The 16,852-nt window shown below is 44.1% G+C and overlaps 1 protein-coding gene and 1 pseudogene across 4 annotated transcripts in view; one reads left to right on the plus strand and one right to left on the minus strand.

Moving 5' to 3' along the window:
• Nucleotides 1-1,126: 1,126 nt before the first annotated feature.
• On the minus strand, nt 1,127-7,325 carry LOC118897956 (annotated as a pseudogene).
• PJVK (pejvakin) overlaps nt 7,216-16,852 on the plus strand; it is a 38,749-nt gene continuing 29,112 nt past the window's right edge. For 2 of the 4 annotated variants that reach the window (XM_036858981.1, XM_036858983.1), the window contains exon 1: nt 7,216-7,579. The gene's annotated coding sequence lies outside the window, so the exon portion shown is untranslated. The remainder of the gene's footprint in view (nt 7,580-16,852) is intronic. The other 2 variants (XM_036858977.1, XM_036858982.1) reach the window with 1 other exon arrangement.

Below are 16,852 nucleotides of genomic sequence, written 5' to 3' on the forward strand. Positions count from 1 at the left end.
CTAAAGGAGTCACAGCTTGCCCCTAAGTTGCTGACTTTTTCTCCTTTGACCTTTGTGTTGCCAAGGGATTGTTTCAACAGAGCTCTGTTATTACAGGGGGCAAAGTAAGCAATACTGGGTTTAGGCTTTCCTTCTACTTTGTTTTATGAAAACCAGATTTTTCCAAAGCCAGTAGTACTTCCTAACTCTTAATTAAGCAGCTAACAATTCCTCTTTTGCTGTTCATTCCTGACTATAGTAGCAGATAGCACAATCGAAATCCCCTTTCCCTTCAAGGGTGAGTGTCACTGCAAGATTGTCTTGTCACTCGGCTGACTCTGCTGCAGACAGCCTCAGGGCTCATCGTGGCTGCCAGTTAGAGGGAAGGTTTGCGTCCCCTACCAGTATGATAGCGCTTCCTATATTTTTGCGGGGTCTCCAGGCTGAAAGATGTCATGTGTGAGAATTTTAAGAAATGTGCATCCACATTTTGACGGCAGAAATGAATATCCGCAAGGACCCTTTCAAAGTTTTTATCCAAACTACCTCTCCCAGCTCTACATCTTAAAAGTAACTTCATGCCCTTGTATATAAAACAAAACCAAGCAAAACAAATCCCCAGAAGCCCCCTTTCCCCTTCTAAATTAGTGACCTCGTGGATTTTGTTTTATTTCTAGTTTGCGGAAAATGTTGTAGTGATCCTTCTGGTAAACAGGAGATTGGCAACAAATAGAAACACCTCTCCTCACATTCCACCAGCTCATAAGCAGGTCAGGTGAACCTGCCAGCCTGCTGGTATCTGTGTACTAAGAGAATCTGGTACCTTGGAGGGCTCTGGTTTGGTACAAGGGAGACTCTCCCTGTTGCCAGGAAAAGCACTTGAAATTCAGGCTTATGAAATTCACATGAAATTCAGGCTCACAAAAACTCTCCTGTGCTATCTCTGACCCAAATTTTAGCACCAGGTTTTTTCACTTTCTAGGATTCAAACACAAAGGAACCAGTGTCCAGAGGCAAGTGACATAGGCCTTAAACTTGCTGCCATCCTTAATTTCCTCATTCATAAACTTTCCTTAGAAAACCCAAATCCCCATTCCTCTTTTTAAATACATTCCTGCCTTCAGCCCCGATGGCCAATAGCAGACATCTATTTCCCAATGGATGAGAGAGACTCCTTCATCTTCTTGGTCATGGCTGGGATGAGGTTCATGTGGCCATCCACACACTTGGTCATGCAACTCTCCAGCTGCCGCTTCACCTGAAGCTCTTTACTCCCCGCATCTGCTGAATCTTTGGCTTTGTCGTTGCAATGCATAGTGCACCGGGCCAGGCGGTCCTGGAACTTCTCCAGCTCGCTGGTCACCATGGCCTGGGCTGGAGCCAGAGGTGCATGGCAGCGCTCAACGCACGGGTGCACTTGCTGCATGGTGGCCTGGCTGTCCTCACAACAGCCGGCGCTGCGCCGGAACATGAGGCCCTGCATCTTCCGATGTTCTCTCTCTCCAGCCTCTTCACCATAGAGTCCACCACCTCCCGCACCCGGAGCTGCTGTAGCTCCGCCGTGGCGACCCCCACGCTGCTACCTGCCGCACTGGCGCCCACGTGGACTCCCCTTGTTAAATGTTTTGAGTTTGTTTTTGTAGGTTTTTTTTTTTGCCTTCTTTTGTTCTCTTTTTTTAAATAAACAAATTGTTTATTTAATAAATAAGTAAATAATACATAAGATTTCAGGCTTCAAAGAGTTGATAAATGTTATGGACTGTCACAAGATGGGCAGTTTGAAAATGGTGATATTTAGACCGGTAAGTCTACTGGTTTGTCCAGTGGAATATGTTTTTTCTGATCTGGTTAATCAGTATTGTGCCATCTTGTTTGGGAGGGTTTTATGTGATATTATTGCTACCCAGTGCATCGTGGTCCATTTCTGTTAAGAGCACCACCAACATGCCTGACACAAGTGAAGAAAGTTGCATGAATTAAATTCTATGACTTAATTCTGAGTCAAATTCTACGCCTTGAATCCTGAATCAAAGTCTAGAACTTTAAGAGACTTGGATTTATTAGAAGGGTGTGGTGAGAAAAGGACTTCCTGCCTTTTTTTTTAAACCTTTCTTCTTTTGTTCTCTTCTCTTGTGATTTGATGACTATCTTAATGTTAAGTTTGGATTAATTTTTCTTTTTTGTGTGTATATCTAGGACAGATTTTTGGTTTCTGGTTACCGTGAGGTTTTTATATAGCAATCTGTATATACATGATTGTTTTAAGTTGCTGATCTCTTAATTTCAAATGTATTTTTAAACTCTGCATTTGTACTCTCCTCCCCTCTTGATTACTGTTTTTTTATATTGTATTTTACATCTAATTGTTTTGTGTATCCCTTAACTGCTTATTGTGGATATAGGTGATTTTACTACTTTTAACTTTCCTACTAGCTTTGTGTGTGGATGGTTTCCTGTCTTTACTGGTGAGCTCACCTCTACTGGTGAGTTTTTCATTTTGTAATTTTCTTGTTTCTAGTTGTGGCCTTTTCTTTTTCACTTAGAGAAATTCCTTTAACATTTGTTGTAAAACTGGTTTGGTGGTGCTAAACTCTTTTAGCTTTTGCGTGTCTGTAAAGCTTTTGATTTCTCCATCAAATCTGAATGAGAACCCTGCTGGGTAGAGTATTCTTGTTGTAGGTTTTTCCCTTTTATCACTTTAACTATATCGTGCCACTCCCTTCTGGCCTGCAGATTTTCTGCTGAAAAATCAGCTCATAGCCTGTGGGTGTTCCCTTGTATGTTATTTGTTGCTTTTCCCTCACTGCTTTTAATATTCTCTCATTATCTTTAATTTTTGTAATTTTAATTACAGTGTGTCTTGGTGTGTTCCGCATTGGGTACAGAGGTACAGTCCCATACTGTATGGGACTCTGCACTTCCTGGACTTCGGTGACTCTTTTCTTTCCCAGGTTAGGGAAGTTTTCAGCTATTATGTTTTCAAATATGTTCTCAGAACATTTCTCTCTCTCTTCATCTTCTGGGACCCCAATAATGCAAATATTAGTGCACTTGATGTTGTCCCAGAGGTCTCTTAAACTGTCCTCATTTCTTTTCATTCTTTTTTCTGTTCAGCGGCAGTGGTTTCCACTACTCTGTCTTCCAGCTCACTGATCCGTTCCTCTGTATCATTTAGAGTACTGTTGATTCCTTCTAGTGTTTTTTTCATTTCAGTTATTGTATTCTTCGTCTCTGTTTGGTTGTGCTTTATATTTTCTAACTCTTTGTTAAAAGCTTGTAACTTCTTGCTCTGTGCATCCATTCTTCTCCCGAGTTCTTTCATCACCTTTACTCTGAACTCTTTCTCTGGTAGATTGCCTATCGCCACTTCGCTTAGTTCTTTTTCTGGGGTTTTATGTTGTTCCTTCATCTTGAACATGTTCCTCTGTTGCCTCAGTTTTTCTAAATTGCTATTTGTATTTTTATGTATGTGGTAGGTTAGTTATGTTTCTTGACCTTGGAGAAGTGGCCCTCTGTAGGAGACGTCCTATGCGTCCCAGCAGTGCTCTCCCCTCTCATCACCCAGGCTCTAGGGATTCCCTCTAAGAGGGCTGCATGGGTCCTTCTGTTGTAGCGGGCTGACTATATGGGTGGTCTGGTAGGTTTGGTTGGCCCCTAACCCTGTTGATTGTCAGGCCCTGCCTTGTGCAGATGCTGCTGGTTAGGGGGGCCTTGTCATGAGGCAGCTGGTTGTGGAATCCTAGGGGGCCCTGGGGCTAGTGCTGGCTCACTGGTGGGCAGAGTCAGGGTCCAGAACACTCCAGAGCTGTTGCCTCCCCCCTCATTGGCAGGTGAAGCCAGGTCCTGGGGTTAGTGCTGGACACTGGCACGCAGAACTGGGTCCTAGAGCCAGCTTCAGCACCCAGGGATCCCATAGCTGCTGTCAGATTGCTGGTGGGGAGGTGTTGGTTCCTCCCACCAACACCTCGTTGGTCGGGTATGAGGTCCAGGGTGTCCTGAAGCTTGTATTGGCCTGCTAGCGGTCAGGGCCAGGGCCCAGCTGGTCCCAAGTAGGGTCTGGCCTACTGTGGGCAGGCCGAGTCCACAGGCTGTGGGATTGTAGTCTTCTTGGGTCTGGTGTCTGCCCCCTGGTGGTTGAGGCTGGTCTAGAGGTTAGTGTAGGCTTCCTGGAGGGCAGGGCTGGTGCCTGTCCACTGGTGGGTGGAGCTGGGTCCTGGCCCTCTTGTGGGCAGGGCCGTGTCTAGGGGCATGTCTAGAGGCACCTACAGCCTGTTGGGTGAGGCCAGGTCTTGGCGCTAATGAGCTAGAGGGAGGATCTGAAGATGGCGGCCGCCAGCATCAGTGTTACACAGTAGAATGTGTAACACAGCCAAATATGGCTGCTGCCAGTGTCTGTGTCCCCCAGGGTGAGCCACAGCCACCCTCATCCCCTCACTCCCACCCCCCACCGCTACCCCTCCAATCCCCCAGCCCCACCCCAGCCCACCTCTCTGGGAGACTCTCCAAGACCAGCAGGTAGGTCTGGCCCAGGCTCCTAGCAAATTACTGCTTTGCCCTGGATCTGTGAGATCTTGTGTGCACCCTTTAAGAGGGAAGTCTCTCTCTCCCCCAGTCCTATGGGGCTCCAAAAATTAAGCCCCACTGGCCTTCAAAGCCAAATGCTCTGGGGGCTCATCTTCCTGGTGCAGGATCCCTGGGCTGGGGAGCCTGACATGAGGCTCAGAACTCTCACTCCTATGGGAGAACCTCTGTACTATAATTATTCTCCACTTTGTGGGTTGCCCAGGGGTATGGGACTTGATTATATCATGAGTCCACCTCTCCTACCCAACTTGTTTTGGTTCCTTCTTTATTGTCTTTAGTTGTAGAAGATCTTTCCTCTTTTAAGGACACCTGTGTTTACATTGGGGCCCATCTGGATAATACGGGATATTGTCCTATTTTATTTTTTTTGAATTATTTTTAAAATTTATTTATTTTTTATTTATTTTTGGCTGCGTTGGGTCTTCGTTGCTGCGTGCGGGCTTTCTCTAGTTGTGGCGAGAGGGGGCTACTCTTCGTTGCGGTGCGCGGGCTACTCATTGCAGTGGCTTCTCTTGTTGCGGAGCACGGGCTCTAGGCACGTGGGCTTCAGTAGTCGCAGCACGTGGGCTCAGTAGTTGTGGCTTGCAGGCTCAGTAGTTGTGGCACATGGGCTTAGTTGCTCCACGGCATGTGGGATCTTCCCGGACCAGGGCTTGAACCTGTGTCCCCTGCATTGGGAGGCAGATTCTTAACCACTGCATCACCAGGGAAGCCCTATTGTCCTATTTTAAAGTCAGATGATTAACAACCTTAATTCCCCTTTGCCATGTAACCTAACATATTCACAGGGTCAGGCCTGTGCACATCTTTGAGGGGCCATTATTCTACCTACCACGGACAAGTTTAAAGATTGTTGAATAAATTCATGCTAGACAGAAAAGTGGGCCTTAGGAATTCACGTTTTCATTCTGCCAGTATTTATTGAGTGCTTACAAATTATGAGGAACTGTTCCAGGTGCTGCCATTAAAATAGAAAGCAAGGTGGACTGGTCTTTGTCTTCACTGAGTTCACAGTATAGTGTCCATATAGTTATAATACATTTTTTAAAAACTCCTGTTGGGCTTCCCTGGTGGCGCAGTGGTTGAGAATCTGCCTGCCAATGCAGGGGACGCGGGTTCGAGCCCTGGTCTGGGAAGATCCCACATGCCGCGGAGCAACTGGGCCCGTGAGCCACAACTACTGAGCCTGCGCGTCTGGAGCCTGTCCTCCGCAACAAGAGAGGCCGCGATAGTGAGAGGCCCGCGCACCGCGATGAAGAGTGGCTCCCGCTTGCCACAACTAGAGAAAGCCCTCGCACAGAAACGAAGACCCAACACAGCCAAATATAAATACATAAATAATTCAAAAAAAAAAAAAACAAAAACAAAAAAAAAACTCCTGTTAAAATGAAACAGTATAGCAACATAATTAACTTTTACTGAAAATCTTTAGCCCCACTGGATTCATAAGAGAAATTGTCTATAACTGTCTTTTCTTATACTGTCCTTATCTGGTTTAATTTCAAGGTTATATAATAGTAGTTGCTACAAAATAGTAGTTGAATCGTTTTCATTCCATCTATTTTTTGGAACAATTCATATAAAAGAGGAATCATTTGTTCTTTGAAACTTTGATTCAACTCATCTCTAAGATTGTTCAGGCCTGAGCTTTTTAATTTTTTTGGAGGTTTTCATATCCAGTTCAATTACTTTAATGGTTAGTAGTCTATTCAGATGTCTGGGGTTACATGGGTTACACGTTGTTAACATGTGTCAGTTTCATCTAGGTGTTGAAAGTTATTGCTGCACAGTTGCTCATATTGGTTTACCTTTTCTTAAAATTTTCTGTCTGTAATTATTTTCCACTTTTTATTACACATTTTGTTTCTTTGCCTCTTCTCTCTCTAGGATGGTTTGTTTGCTTTTCTCTTAACAAATTCTGCCAGAGGTCTGTGTAGTAGGATTGTCTGTGGTTTCACTAATAATCCCCAATATTTTTGCTCTTTTTATTGATTTTTTTTTTTGTTTGCCCTTATGTCTTTCCTTGTTCTCTTTGCTCTATTTGTTAGCCTTTTGTAATCTCTGATTTCTGAGATTATTCTTCTTGTGTTTTTATTGAAATATACTTAGAGTTATATTTCTCTTTAGGTACTGCTTGTTGTGTTGCAAAGATTTTCACATGTGGTTTCATGTCATTCAGCACTAAATATTTGGGGATTTTGCTTATAATTTTATCTTTAACCCAAATATTACATTGTTTATCTTATTTATTTTTTACCAACCATACATTTAAAAAGATTATTTTCCCCTTTTCCTATCTTCCATTGGACAAATGCAAATCTATTTTGCTGGAATGAAGTTGTACATTTCTATTTCTAATTTTCTGGTGGTGTTCCCTAATTATTAAGACTCATTCTTTCCCCAGCAATTTCTAAACTGTGTACGTTTCCTCCCCATGCCCTCTCCTCCCTCATCCCGCACCCCTTGCACATCTATCTTAGTTCCCAAGGGGCTCACTGCTCCCAGCTCTTGTTTCCAAGCAGTTGCCGCGCCCACTCCAATCCCTTGGGCCAGTCCTCTCGTTCTCGGCCCCAAAGCCCTCCCACCTCCCCGCCTCCCAACCCGGCGACCCCGCCCCTCAAGGAGCAGTGCTCTGGGGCTGCCTTCCCAAGGGTTGCTGTCGGCTAGGAGGGCGGACTCTCCGGGCCCTGCTCCCGTTTCGTGCCGCTGCTCCCTGTGGCTCGCCCTGGGACCTACTGCCCCACAGACTCCCGCTCCTGCATGTCCTACCCGACCCCTCCCTTCCTAAAGGAGCTCTCGAGGGTCCCGATACACGGAAGCCTGGTCTGCCCCGCGCAGCCTCCCCCATCCCCAGCATGGCCGTCCTGGTCTCTGGCATCTTTTGTTGAAAAAGGGAGAGAACGTCAGGCTCACACAAGGCAGGATTGAGCAGTGGTGGCTGAAGAAAGAGCGGCAGCTTGAATTTCAGTTTTCTTATGAGGAATTTTCCAGAAAAGGTATCTTCACTGTGAAATAGGTATAGTAAATATCGATCTTGTCCTGGTAGTAGCACTTGGCTATGGTTTTTCCTTCAGGTTTTACAGTACTGTACAGAGGGGGCCAGTACCAGTCTTTCAAAGGGAAGGTGCTTTGTTGGTAAAGATACCGATTGCCTCCTCTTGGACTAACGGTCACACTGATGAATATGGGTGTTTAAAAAAAAGAAGTCTTGTTTCTCACATGAAAGAAAAGGAAATTTCCTTTCGTCTCTCTCAGGCTCCCTTCAAGAGTAAAGTCAAGGTTACTTAACTTGCAAAATTAAATACTGACCTCATTTCAAATGAAATAAAATTCATTGCTTGATCAGCATCCCCTTGGAGCAGTTTATATTAATGGAATTATCTTTTATTACCCCAGTAAATTGATTTAGGATGATACAGTTTATCTAAAAAGCAGTAGTATTTACAGGTCCTGAAATTAAATGCTAAGGGAAAACATGATTTCTTTAAACCGGGTAGGGGGACAAGCCTAAGGGAGTTTTACTCTAACGTCTACCAAGTTCAGTGGATCTTCAGCTTGATCTCGGCTTGATCGTTCTTGCATGAGCTCTGCTTTGCCTATGATTCCACTCTGAGCTCACTGACCACGGGAGCACGAGGCAGAAGGTAGCTCATATCTTCTACCTAAGACTGGGTGTGGTTTATGAGCGGCTGGAATAAGTAGTTCGGAGGATTTGAGGAGCGGATGGCCCACGTGCTGTGTGTCTTCCCCTAGTGACCAATGTGCTGAAGTTCCTATGGTTCAAGGCAGTTGCTAAGTTTTAAATTATCAGCAACAAGGTAAAGCTCACTCATGTGAACACATCCTGTGTGTACAGCACCAATTCTAGAAGCTTGACATGTGAAAAGATATGATACACTTTATACCCAGAAAGAGTAAGACAAGATCTTAGGAATAAGATAGGAAAAAAATAAAAACAAAAGGTGCATATATTGTGTCAAAACGGTGCTATAAGCTAATAAGAATTATAAAAACTTACAGAATGAGGTAAAATTAGTGTTTTCCAAAGTGTGTGTTCCTCTCAGCTAATCCCACAAGGTGTTTAAAGGATTCTGACATCAAAATAAATTTGGAAAATGCTACTCACTGTATCCCAGCTGTGATCTTTTAAAGGGACCTGATAAGACCTATCATAAATAAACTTGTTTAACCCAGAGTTTACCAAATGTATTTATATATGGAATCTTTAAAAACTATTATTAGTAGTATAAAAGCTATTAAAAATAAGCTGTGGAACACACTTTCTGAAACACTGTTCTAGAATTACCATTCTATATGGCAATGAGAAGCTCATGAGTGACCCTGAGGGAACCTGTCAGAACGGTAGGATTAAATCGTTATTAAGATGAAAGAATAAGGTGAGAAAGTGATAACAGTGATTAAAACCTGTTAGCTGGAATTCCCAATGAAAGAAATAGATGAGATGAAATTCAAGGGGGTGTGAGGGTTGTTTTGTGTCAACTTGGCTGGGCCATGGTACCCAGCTATTTGGTCAAACATTACTCTGGATGTTTCTGTGGAGGTATTTTTTGGATGAGATTAACATTTAAGTCAGTGGACTTTGAATAAAGCAGATTATCCTCCATGAGCAATGTGTCTATTAGAACATTTATATATGTGATTTGCATTATGGCTTTTTTTTTTTTTTTTTTTAATTAATTTTATTTATTTATTTATGGCTGTGCTGGGTCTTCGTTTCTGTGCGAGGGCTTTCTCTAGTTGCGGCAAGTGGGGGTCACTCTTCATCGCGGTGCGTGGGCCTCTCACTATCGCGGCCCCTCCCGCCGCGGGGCACAGGCTCCAGACGCGCAGGCTCAGTAGTTGTGGCTCACAGGCTTAGTTGCTCCGCGGCATGTGGGATCTTCCCAGACCAGGGCTCGAACCCGTGTCCCCTGCACTGGCAGGCAGACTCTCAACCGCTGCGCCACCAGGGAAGCCCTGCATTATGGCTTTTTTTTGGACAGTGCTGATCGAAACTGTTAAATAGCAACCAAAGTTCTCAGTATCATTTAAGAAAAAAGGCCCATCATCAGACAATACAGTGCAGACGGTAAGAAGAGGAAGTGCTGCAGAGATTCAGAGAATGCCATAAATGACCTTGGGTCCTGTCCTTGGGCCAGACTTTTTTTTTAGAAATTGTTACTTTGTTGTTGTTGTTTTTTTTTTTTGGCTGTGTCAGGTCTTAGCTGCGGCACACGGGATCTTCGTTGAGGCATGCGGAATCTTTAGTTGCGGTACGCGGGCTCTTCGTTTTGGCGTGCAGGTTTTCTCTTCTCTAGTTGTGGCGTGCGGGCTCCAGGGCGCGTAGGCACTGTAGTTTGCCGCACCGCGCGCAGGCTCTCTTGTTGAGGCGCATGAGCTCAGTAGTTGTGGCTGTGGCGCGTGGGCTTAGTTGCCCCGAAGCATGTGGGATCTTAGTTCCCTGACCAGGGATCGAACCCGCTTCCCCTGCATTGGAAGGCAGATTCTTTACCACTGGACCACCAGGGAGGTCCCTGGGGCAGACTTTTTAATGTTTACTCTGCTGATCCCATAAACCTGTACCTCAAGGCTTAGTTGAAATGTTATAGAATGAATTTATGTTTGAGTGAGTCATCCCAATTTCATAGCTTTTTAAGAAGAATGCCTTACACTGTGTATATCTTCAAGGTTTTCAAAATACTTGCACATTCATTATCTCATTTAATCTTCCTAATGATCTGGGAGGAAGGTAGAGCAGGTTATCCCTATTTTACTGGTGAGGAAGTTGAGGCTTGAAGAGTCTGTGTGATGCAAAGAACATTGGAATTAAGGATGCTGTAGAACGGTGACTCCGAGTGATCAAATACTATGAGGTCCTGGAAAGTACACTGGATTTGTAGTCAGAAGGCTCAGTTCTTCCCAGATTGATGGCTTTAGACAGATATTCTTACCTGTCTACCTAAGTTTCATTTGTTCAACTGTAAAATGGGATAATCAGAGTACCTATCCCAGAGGGTTGAGGTGAGCATTAATTGAGATAATCCACGTAAAACACTTGACACAGTAACTAAATCCCAGGAATCTCTTGGTATTTTTTTTTTTCCACACACACACACACACTGTATTTTATTTTTACAAGAGATAAACTGACACCAAGCATTGTAAATGGATGACCACAACAAAAGCAACAATGATTGCAGTTACCAAACACGAAACACACTCGTAGTATGTCATAATATTGACATTCAGTCCAGTAATCCACTGTAACAGCTCCTTTACTTTGCAGTGATAATTGATTTGTATATTTTTTGCCTAATTTAACTCTTAGTAGTAGTATGAAATTATATTTTAGTATCATTCAAATTAAGGGTAAACACCTAGGTGTAGCAAGGTTCTAATACCATCCTTTAGTACTCCAGTCTAGGAGGTTATCCTTCTAAATGTTTTGCAAAACACTGCTCTGTATATCCGTTTAGTTGATAATAGAGGTTCCATTTAGAATTACAGGCATGTAATTTGCAGGCATGACAACAGGATTCAGAGAGTTATAAATGAATACGCCTCATTTTCTAAATGGAAATGGAACTTATTAAGATAAATTATCTAATACTTGGATATGAGGCAAAAAAAAAAAAAAAGTGGGTGGCATGTCCTTTCAGTGACATGGGAGTGAAGGCTATGCTAGGATTAGCCAGGGTAATGTACTTCAACTTGCTGCTTATCCTTGGTTTAAGTTTCCAGACTTAGTGATGATGCATGTTAACTTGTAGACTTTTTTTTTTCCTGGTAGAAGTGCAGATTTCTGCCTAGTGGAACAGACAACCCCCAAAGTTATAGTTTAAACAGTTTTGTGTTTCACCCAGCAATCTCATTCTCCTATAAAGAAATACCCTAGGGCTTCCCTGGTGGTGCAGTGGTTGAGAGTCTGCCTGCCAATGCAGGGGACACGGGTTCGAGCCCTAGTCTGGGAAGATCCCACATGCCGCGGAGCAACTGGGCCCGTGAGCCACAACTACTGAGCCTGCGCGTCTGGAGCCTGTGCTCCGCAACAAGAGAGGCCGCGATGGTGAGAGGCCCGCGCACCGCGATGAAGAGTGGCCCCCGCTTGCCGCAACTGGAGAGAGCCCTCGCACAGAAACGAAGACCCAACACAGCCATAAATAAAAATAAATAAAAATTAAAAAAAAAAAAAAAAAAAAAAAAAAAAGAAATACCCTAGCTCCACAAATGCTCTTTGAACTGGGCAGGGCATCTTACTAGTTCCCTCATTGAGTGAATTGAATAAAATCTTTGACATGCGCCATCTAGAATGTGCCCCTGGATTCACCCCCTCTCAGGTTCACAGTCTGTGCTGTTGTTCAGTGTCTGAAAACACCTGCCTTGTGTCTTTTGTCCAGTTTCATAGTTGTTTACAGAAGAAGGGCTGGCCCAGAATCTGTTACTCCTTCATGCTGGAAGCAGAAGCCAATTACTCTTATATTAGAGATGAGGAAACAGAGGAATGGAAAGGTTTAGCAACTTGTCCAAAATCACGCAGCAGTTTAAATGTTGGAGCTGGAATTCAAGCCTAGACAGTGTGACTTCAGAGCTGCTCACTTAATTACTGTGCCGTGTAGCTTCTCAGAAAAATGGCTTTATATATACATGTAAAATGTTTTGTCTGGTGTCAGGAAACAGTAAGTCCTCAATAAAGTCTAGCTATATTATTCTTTAAAACTCTAAAGCTCAGTATAAATGTGTTCTTAGCCCAGTGCTTAGAAGCAGAAGATGGTGGGTAGGACAAAAGTACCACCACATGAGTTGGTTTTCTTGATTAGTACTAACCTTTATTACCGTCCTACCATTAGCAAATGAAAAGAGGGCATTTGCTTAAGTCCTTATTGCTTAAGTCCTTTTTATTTGCATGAACCAAATATTAAATCCTTAGTCTGCTTTATTTTGCCATTAAAATCTATCTTTATTCATTAGAAATATAGAGCAAAACAAAACAATCCAAGCAATAAGGCATAAATGGTACTCCTATCAATTTCTGAATTTCAAATCAATAAATACTGTGCAGTAACACACCCATCTGGCCGTGAAGGAGATTGCAGTGGAATGAAGGTACAAGCTCATGAATAGGAATGCAAATATTTGTAATAGCACCCAGCACTGAGTCTACCATCTATTTATTTATTGTTTATTTATTTGTGTGTGTATGTATGTATGTATATATGGCTGCGCTGGGTCTTTGTTGCTGCGCGTGGGCCTCTCTCCAGTTGCGGTGAGCGGGGGCCACTTCTCGCTGGGTGCGCGGGCCTCTCACCTTGGCGGCCCCTCCCATCGCAGAGCACGGGCTCCAGGCGTGCGGGCCCCAGCAGTCATGGCTTGCGGGCTCTAGAGTGCAGGCTCAATAGTTGCGGCACATGGGCTTCAGTAGTTGTGGCTTGTGAGCTCCAGAGCACAGGCTCAGTAGTTGTGGCGCACGGGCTTAGTCGCTCCGCGGCATGTGGGATCTTCCCGGACCAGGACTCAAACCCATGTCCCCTGAACTTGCAGGTGGATTCCCAACCACTGAACCACCAGGGAAGACCCTACCATCTAATTCTTAATTTCCAATCTACTACCTAAATTTTTCATCTCATAAAAAAATTTATAAGGGAGACATTTTTAAACCCATGCTTTTCTTTGGCTTTAGCCCGTATACTTAAATATTTAGTTTGCCTCTGTCTTGTGCCTCTTTTTTCCTGAGATATATGTAAAATTTCCCCAAGCTTCAGTTATATCTACTAGCACTAAATGCAACAGACGCATTGCAGTTATCCACTCACTCTGATCAGCATAGGAAGGACAACTAGCTTGTTCTGGTCTTCTTCCCATGACACCCACTCTTACCTCATACCAGACAAGCAGACACATATGCCATCCATCAACTGTGACCTCTCTGAATAGCAGCTGCCAGATCTTCATTGCACATTGTTCTCTGTAGATGGTTAGAATTGATAAGTTTGAACCTAAATAAATTTACAAAGGCAAATGCAGAAATCAGGAAATGGTAAATAAATAGAATAAGTGCAAGACTTGGTTTATTGTTATCTTCCCACAAGCCCAAACTTCCCTTTTCTGGTATCAGCTTTACCTGTGGCAGAAAGCCATCATTATCTCCTATCTGTCAATAATTCTGAATATGTTGTCAAGCTAGTAAAATGTTCAGAGTGGACCACATCGTCAGTAGTTCCACAAATTTACAGTTTTTCAGGTAAAGCTGTACTTTAATGCATCAAAATAAGTTGATTTTTTTCCCCCTACTCTATTAAGAGCTGCTGCTTAGTTCTAATACTCAGAAGCGTTCAGGGTTGGAATCTATACTTTTTAGAACTCATAGAGGCCATACTCATGGCCTCTTCCCTGATTTTTAACTGTCCTTTGGCCCTTGAAGTGCAGTGTTATTCTAGATGTAGCCTTACTCATGGTAGGCTTTGTCCTCAAATTAGGATCACTTCTGTTTCATTTCCTGCATGTCCTTTGGATGTCAAGAAGAATCTTTTCAAAATCCAAATGTGCCCTGCCACTGGAGCAATACACACACCAACCACACAACCTACAAAAAAAATTTTTTTTTAATAAAAGGCATAAGACATATGATCTAAAGAGAAATGAAAGTATCTTAGAGTTGTAATTTTTTTGATAAGTAACATGATTTATCTGATTTTTCTTTTCACCCTAAACTATAACTCCATATCTCAGGTTGGGCTCTGCAGGGAGCAGACTCTGAGGAAGAGACAGTGGCAGGATGTTTATTTAGGGAATGCTTTGGGGATCACTGTCTTTGAAAGGAATAAAAAGAAATTGAGATTGGACAGGAGGAGAAGTTGGATTGCGATACAGTCTCAACAAAGTTATCAGCTGGACCCCTAGGAAACTCTGAAGCCGATGGGCCCTTTGGAATTGTCCCAAATTGGAGCAAGACGGTGAGGTCTTTGTTGACCAGTCAGTGGAGGCAGGCTGCCCAAAAAAGGGGATGTGACCTTGGATGCAGTGACTCTTTTCAACTGAGGCAATTCTGAAGAGGGATGATAGCCAGAACTGCCTTCACGTACATGCAACTCATGTAGTCGCACAGGACCCACACTCAAAAAGACCCCACGCTTAGTTTAACACCCTGCTGTCTCTGTCCTAAAATTCTTAATAATTTTTGGCCAAGGAGTCCTAGATTTTCATTTGGCACCGGGCCCTACAAATTATGTAATTGGTCCTGCTGACCGCTGAGGGCTGCCCCCCTGCAGCGCTCCCTGCAGCTGGGATGGTGAAGTCCTTCAGCCCTTAAGTGGGATCTGGGTGATGGACCACAGCGATAGTCCACCCCTTGCATTGCTTGCATCCACTTCTTAGAATAAGTTCTGGGAGCATTCTCCAGGATTCCAGCCTCTTTCCCTAGAGGAAGCGTAGAAGAAGTTAGTGAACTAAACTACGGTCCCCAACACTGAAACTAGGCTTGGGGCTACAGCTGATAATCATCTTTCTCCTGGGACTGCTGTAAGTCGACATGCCACCAAGTGGCTGATTGGTTTCCTGAAGGATTGGGGACTCAGCATTGGTCTCTGTTACTGGCAGGCTGAACATTCAGCAGTGAATGTAACTAGATCAGCCTTGGTATGTGGGCACCCATCCCATTGGGTCAACCGTAGCCTCCAATCCTGCTAGAGTGGCTATTCCATCCCAGACACTGGATGATGTCATTTTGTCAACTTGGTTGTTCAGGGCCTCTTCCATCATGGATCCTCTATGGTATGGATCAACAGGCAGTACGAAGCTCTTCACACTTCGTGCCTGTCCATGTACCTTCATCTCAGATCTCCTTGTCCCCAGTCTTGCAGTCTGTTTCTTTTCAGGCCCCTGCCAGCTGGCCACACCAGTTGCCACTGCTCAAGTATATTCTAATCTTGGGCCACTTTCCACACAAATGGATGGCAAGGTGTACCGCCTGAAACTCTGCCCTTCGGGAGGATTTCCCCTCATCACTATCTTTCAAGGCCACCCCTTTGTGGGCTGTAGTATAGCCATCATGTATTTTCATTTTGTGCCATGTACTGGCCTTACCTATCCACGAGTCAAATTCAGGCATTTTTTTCTTCCATCAACCGGCCACACAGGATCGCTGGCAACAGGTGTGAACTGAGGGAGAGGCACCGGTGCAACAGTGGTAGATGACTTGGGAGTCCAGGCTGCCTGCTTATGTAGCATACTGTGCCCTCTGGCCATATTTGTGTTTGCTCCTAGATGTATCTTCCATGTTACAATGGTTTGCGACATGACTCAACCCAACCTTATGACTTTATGGGACTGAAAGAACCCAGCTAGCTCATTATTGGTGGTTTTGGCTACATGGCTACCAAGCATCCCATCATAAGGTGCTACATCTCTACCAGGACACACTAGCACATCAGGACTGTTTGTTGAAAGGTGTTTACTTCTCCGCTATAGATGGCATGGTCTTGATCCAGAACCTTTGGCATCCACATTGTGATTTTCCCGTTGGAACTTGTCATAAACTCCACACAGCATATTTCCCCACTACTGATGCATCTAATGCAACAGGCATAGTTGCCTGTTCAGCCTATTTGAGTCACTCACCTAACATGGTTAACAGTATAACCAATTAGATTGGTTAAGAGCCTTGACAAAATGCTGTTAAAGAACACCTGATGGTGCAGGTAACTCCCTAGCACATCTGGACAGTCTGACAGAAGTGGCATTTGAACAGTATTTTTTTTTTTTTTTTTTAAGACTTCAGGTAAATTTTTTTTTTTTTAATATTAATTAATTTATTTTATTTATTTTGGTTGTGTTGGGTCTTAATTTCTGTGCAAGGGCTTTCTCCAGTTGTGGCAAGTGGGGACCACTCTTCATCGCGGTGCGCGGGCCTCTCACTATCGCGGCCTCTCCTGTTGCGGAGCACAGGCTCCAGACGCGCAGGCTCAGCAATCGTGGCTCACGGGCCCAGCCACTCCGCGGCACGTGGGATCTTCCCAGACCGGGGCACGAACCCGTGTCCTCCGCATTGGCAGGCAGACTCCCAACCACTGCGCCACCAGGGAAGCCCTGAACAGTATTTTTAAGAACGCATGCTTCCTCCAGAGCCAGAAGTAGAGAAAGCATAGGCAGAAGGAAGAGCATGACTTCCAGGTACCTTATACTCAGATCTCATCATTTTTTCAATACATTTGAACTGCTTAGAACCCAAGTACATTGTCCTTTCCCCCTGTCGGACCTCATCTTCTTCTTCCAACACCTTATGAAACCTCCCCCC

The sequence above is a fragment of the Balaenoptera musculus genome, chromosome 7, assembly GCF_009873245.2.
Source record: "Balaenoptera musculus isolate JJ_BM4_2016_0621 chromosome 7, mBalMus1.pri.v3, whole genome shotgun sequence".
Lineage (NCBI taxonomy): Eukaryota > Metazoa > Chordata > Mammalia > Artiodactyla > Balaenopteridae > Balaenoptera > Balaenoptera musculus.